Raw genomic sequence first — 6311 nt, 5'->3', positions numbered from 1 at the left:
ACTTAGCAAAATTTCAGAAAAAGAATGCCTATTTTTTGGGCTCAGCCCAGTAAGCGAAAAAAATAAAAAAATTTGGGCTAAGGCCCAATGAAAAAATTTAGGCCAAGCCCACGTAAAAATATCACCTTTTTATTATAAATATTGGGCCTTAAGTTTAAAGGCAAGGACGAAGAAAGGTTAGTTTTCGTTATATAACAGTAAAACTTCTTATATATAAATTGAAATCCGTATAAATCATTTGCAAGCATAAAAAGTTTTAGGACATTCTGAAAACGTGTTAAACGGATTAACCCGAACCATGTATGAGTCAAGCATGAACAAAACCCATTCATCCCACACTTTAAAAAAATAAACTCTTTATCTTTTCAGAACCACTACTATCCTTATATATAAAAGGGACAAGTTGTATCCATGTATTGTAAATCCAAATCTAAATACCCTATATGTATTTTAAATAATGATATGCAAAATGACAGACTTTATAATGCGGGAAATAAACACCAAATAAACAATTCATGCAAATACTCATACATTGAAATTCAAAGGTCAACCGTATAGTACGGATCCTTAATACTAGGGTACCTAACACCTTCCTTAGGGGATCACTAAAACCCTCACCTAGAACTTTGGATTGCGAAGGATTTTTCACAGTGTATAAATAAACCCTTCAAAATTGATTTTCCTAATTTCCTAAAATTAGGTGGCGACTCTTTAAAACAAAGTCCGAAAGAGCACCAACGAGTTCGAAGTAGCTTTCTGAGCGCTAATCCCGCCCGCGAAATGCGAACCGTTACAGCTAGTTCACTAAAGTTCTAGAATTTTAAGAGGGTTCAATGAGTTCTTCTTCTAGGCTTTATAATCTTGATTTATTGGTTGGGTTAGCTTATTTAAGCATGGAATTGATAATTAGAATCCTTTATTTCATAATTTCTTTCTAATTAGTGGCTAATTTATGGAATTGAAAGTTAGGGCTTATACCCAAATTTGGGGGTTTTGCCTAAAATTTGAATTTAATTAAATTGTTGGTCATTCTAGCTTGATATTGATGGGAATTTATCACCTAGAGCTTTAATTTCAGGTTGGAACCTTTAGATTCCTAATAACACCCTTCTAGTTCATAAAACACATTCCATAGGTTGGGGATTTGGGTCTTGAATAGAAGTAAAGTTTGATCGATGTTCTTCTTGATTCTAATTCCTTGATTCGAATGTGCTTAGAATTTCATTATCTCGAGGCTCAAAGAAAAGGAAAGGCTAAGGTGTGATTGTGGAGACCTTGTTGTTCGGCCTTCCAGGTAGGTAATGGTTTACCCTATTGTGAGACTTTGTTTAGCGAAGCGTATATTTAGATGATATTGTCAAACCTTCGGGTATAAAGTTGGGTTGGATATTGTCTTAGGTTGGGTCCTATTGTATGATTGGGGTTAGCCACCCCATTGTGTTGTGACTTATTTTGTTCTATTGTTGTTGGCTCGATGCCACGTGGAGATAGTAGATTTTGGAGACTATTGATATATCTTGATTATGATATTCTATCATCTTATTTGTTGTCGTTTCAAATGAGGATAGTGATTCTATTATGGCTTATTGTGTAGCCTTTTGATGATATTATTGGTGTACCCATGCGTGGTACTTTTGATATTGATTTGATTATTGACATTGAACTCATACAGTGCACGCATTCTCATCCTTCTTGATATACTATTGATACATTGATGATACTTAAGAAAACACCGTATGAGCCGGGCTCACTGGATGTGACATTGTCACACCCCGACCTTACTAAAGCGTGACGGGCACCCGACCCTCCCCGTAGTCGAGCGAACCCTTAACGTTCGCGTTACTAAAATCTCTACAAAAATTTTAAGAAAATGAAACTTTTCAATCAATAAACATTATCCTGAAACGCATACTCTTTTAACATTTACAAATCATCCGCACTTCCCGACGCTATTAATCCAGGACAATCGTCTCGCAAAGTCTCTAACATATGCTAAAAACCACGACACGAACACTTTGACTCGCAACACTCCGAACCGAGGTGGAGCTCGCCAATTCCGCGGAGACAACTTCTAGCAAGTCTTCTTCGTTTGGGTGTACCGCGTGGCATGAAAACGCGCCCCCGAAGCGGAGGGTCCGACGGGATATGGCCGTAGTATGTAAAGATACAAATAACAACCATCAAGCTCAATTTAGAAGAAAAAAATCACAATCAAGCTCACTACCTCATTTACGCTGAGGAAAATATAAATGTATACATGGGGTCCTAGAACAATCCTTAAGTAAATAATACAATTGAACACACATTCCTTAAGCAAAGGATGTAACCTAACCCGTGTGCCGCCTCCGACATACCAATGAAATAGTCCCTTTCGAACGTGTCGCTTCTATGCCAATAATAATGATGATGATGATGATAATAATAATAATAATAATAATAATAATAATAATAATAATAATAATAATAATAATAATAATAATAGTAATAATAATAGTAATCCCCTTTCTAAAAGTTGCCGCCTCCCGCATAATAATAATGATAGCCCCTTTCGGCATTGCCGCTTCCGCATAATAATGATGATAGCCTCTTCGGCATTGCCGCTCGCATAATAATGATGATAGCCCCTTCGGCATTGCCGGTCCACATACGCCTATCCTCGCTCCCCATCTACATGCCGCCCCAGTATCCCAGCCCTTTTTTCGCACGCCACCGTGACATACGGCCATCCCGCCCCATCGGGTATGCCACTCCGTGACATACTACTAATCCTAGTTTTCGGGCATAATAATAATAATAATGAGATATCGCACTCCCTTCGGAGTGGTTTTGAAAAGTTTAAATAATAAAATCTCACACCCCCACGGAGTGGTTTTGTACGCACCCCCTTCGAGTGGTTTTAGAAAAGCCTTTAGAAAATAATATATCACACCCTTCGAGTGGTTTTAAGAAAGCTTTAGAAAATAATATGTCACACCCCTTCGGAGTGGTTTTGGAAAAGTTTATAAAATATCACACTCCCTTCGGAGTGGTTTTTAAGAAAGCTTTAGAAAATAATATGTCACACCCCCCTTTCGGAGCGGTTTCTGGGAAAAGTTTATAAAATATCACACCCCTTCGGGAGTGGTTTTGAAAAGTTTATAAAATATCACTTAATGGAGCCATTTATGGTAGTTTCAAGACAATTCGATTACATTCCCCGCAAGTTACGAATGACGTCGAGCATTTTTCCAACAAGATATAAGTATTCTAGTTCAATCGCACCGAATGAATAGTGCTCAATTTCGTAATCGAATTTCGATGAAACGTAATAACCCCCGAGGCTCAAATTCAAGCCTAGTATACCTAGGACATGCCAAAAGAAGGAGAGGGATAGCTTCACATACCTTTCGCTTGCCAAGCTCATCAAAACTCCAATCCCGTTTCGCCAAAATCTGCAAATGGTCATCTTTACCAGCTACTATTCACGAGACTTAAAATTTCAATCTTGCCTCAATACTTGTCTACCGAAATTTCAAAGATTTCCCCCGTAAACACACCATCCCGAGAATATGGCTCGGCCCAAATATCAACAACAATACCAACAAGCACACCAACAATATCCACAAGCAATTCCAAACACATTCTAACATTAATAACTCTTTCTATATAACTCGACAACATTCGGGCATATTCAATTCGACTTCACATATTCAAACTAGTATCAAAGATTGCATATTCAAATACCAATCCATAATCATTCCAACACTTCCGTTCAAGAACATTTCCAACAATCCGCACAACATTCAAAACAACCCAACCAAAATATAAGGCAACCCGAAACCTTCCAAATCCAAGGAAATATCAACAACGCATTTCTTTTCTTCCAAATTCATAAACCATACTAACAATCTATACTTTAACAACATTAATTTTACAAATACATGAAACTACACTAAATTCACATTATCTTCAAAGCAGCCCATAATGTTCTCTACTTCAAATTGGATCATTAAATCATCATTTTCACCATAAAATCCATACAACAACAACCAAGTTACACTAAATAAAATTTGTTCATTCTTTGACAAACAACACCACCCATATTCGGCCATCCCAACCAACCTACAACTTTCATGAACTTCATTACTTTTTCCATACATTACAACAACAACTAACGCACTACATAGAATTAATCCACTTTCTTTCCATGCAACATAACACCCACGACTAACCATGCAAACCCACGGCCACACACATGCACATACATATTTCTTGGGTTCCATTCATTTCCACATACTATAACACTTCACAAATCATCCATAACCATGAAAAGAACATAAAATTCTTACCTTTCTCCAATAAATTCCCCTTGCCACCAAAGATAGTTTCTTACCAAAATAATTATACCACTTCGTAGAGAGAATCTCGAACTTGACAAGAATTCAAGAGAATTATGATTCTTGAAATCAAGTCAAGGCTTGGGAATTTTTTTCCCCTTTTTTTTGTGCTGAATTTTTTCGAAATTTTTGGAGCTTTGGTCGAAAAAAAAATGAGAATTTTATCCCTTAAAACGGACTGTCGGTTTTATCAGAGCTACGTATCTGTAGCAAGATCGTAGAGCGGCATCGTAGGCGATCGAGCGGTACGCGGAAAGCTATTTTCGCCGATCGTTCAGCTTTGTAACGTCTATAATTCTCTACTCCGATGTCCTATCAATGAACGATTTGTTGCATTACAAACTAGACTCGACGAACTTCATTTTAGGATTTTGAAACACCTTAAAACTCACACATATACTATGATGAGGTATATGTCAAACTCATGCTCCGAAAACGCGGGTATACAAGGGTATGAGGATCGATGTTCGATGTTCATCCCGGAATTGAGGATGAGTGCTGGTAGCGATTGTCGAGGTTGTTACTGGAATCATGAGGTAGCAATTGTCGAGGTTGTTAGCGGAATCATGGGGTACATGGACTTCGCGGGTCTCCCATGGGTTGTGCTGCCAAGATGTGATGTTTCATCATCAGAGTACATGTGTACGGTGCATATGCATTGCATTCACACTTCATACATTATTGCATTACATTGTACTATGGTTTCTATTATGATATTTTTGTGATGTATTTGTGATATACGAATTCGGATTGAACACATTGAGATTTAGAGCATTTGGGTTTAGATGCTATAACATAGGTGATGATGTGTACTTAGTTACTGGCTCGTGTTTGACTTATACTTTGTTGATTTACATGTCTATCTTACTTTATTGCTTTGATATATGTTAGCTAATCTCAGTCGGCCTATGATACCTACCAGTACTTGGAGTTTATACTGACCTGCACTTGCTGTATTCTTTTATGAATGCAGACTTCCAAGTGGGTTCGACCTCTACTCCTCGTGGTTGATAGTAGTTCGAAGGTTGCTGCTTAGAGTCTTTCAGGGTGAGCTCCAGGACGTTCGCCGCCTTGAAGGTTCTTCCTTTATTTATGTCTTATTTGATATTCTGAGACATATTGAGACTTTTGATGCATTATTGTTATTTCCAGACTTGTAGATTCAAGTTAGAGGCTCTTGTATGACTAGACAGATTCTAGGGTGATTTTGATGTATCTCCGCATTATTTATCTATTAGTATGTCAGACTTACGTATTTCTATCTCTTCCGCTTATTTATTTATTATTTCATGTTTTTAAGATTGTTGGGATAAGGGTTCACCTACCGAGGTGGGAAAGGTAGGTGCCCGCGTGACTTAGCGAAATTGGGTCGCGACAAGTTGGTATCAGTGCCCTAGGTTACCCGGTCTATAATACAAGAGCGTGTCTAGTAGAGTCCCGTGGATTAGTGCGATAAGCTCCGTACTTATCGATGAGAGGCTATAGGATATTTAGGAAACTTCACTTTCTTTCATTCTTTCATGCTACTTTATTCTAATTGGTATCTGGAACAATCGAATTGTTATCTGACTCTTATATCTTCTCGTACGTATGGCGAGGACTCGAGCTACGCATTGCCCGAGACTCGGTGCCGTAGCCAACAGCCATGGCCGGCACCCAGGGCGAGCGGATGCAATGCAGGGCGCAAAGAGAGCCAGACGCCGCGGCTTCCCTCAAACCGTGTGGGTGGCTTTTGCGGGGTGGTGGCAAACGGCGCGAGAGATCTCCGTCTCCGCAGCTCGAGGTTCAAGAGGGTTCGAAACCACGCCACCGAGGATGATGTGGCCCCAGCACGGGTACACCCCGAGATCACTTCAGCCCAAAAGGGTACATGACTCGCGACCCTCCTTTAGACCCGCAGGGGCCCGGGTTTTTTCCGACAAAAGGGTTTGTTTT

Source organism: Lycium ferocissimum, chromosome 7 (genome assembly GCF_029784015.1).
Source record: "Lycium ferocissimum isolate CSIRO_LF1 chromosome 7, AGI_CSIRO_Lferr_CH_V1, whole genome shotgun sequence".
In the NCBI taxonomy this organism is placed as follows: domain Eukaryota; kingdom Viridiplantae; phylum Streptophyta; class Magnoliopsida; order Solanales; family Solanaceae; genus Lycium; species Lycium ferocissimum.
This window is presented reverse-complemented; position numbering follows the sequence as displayed.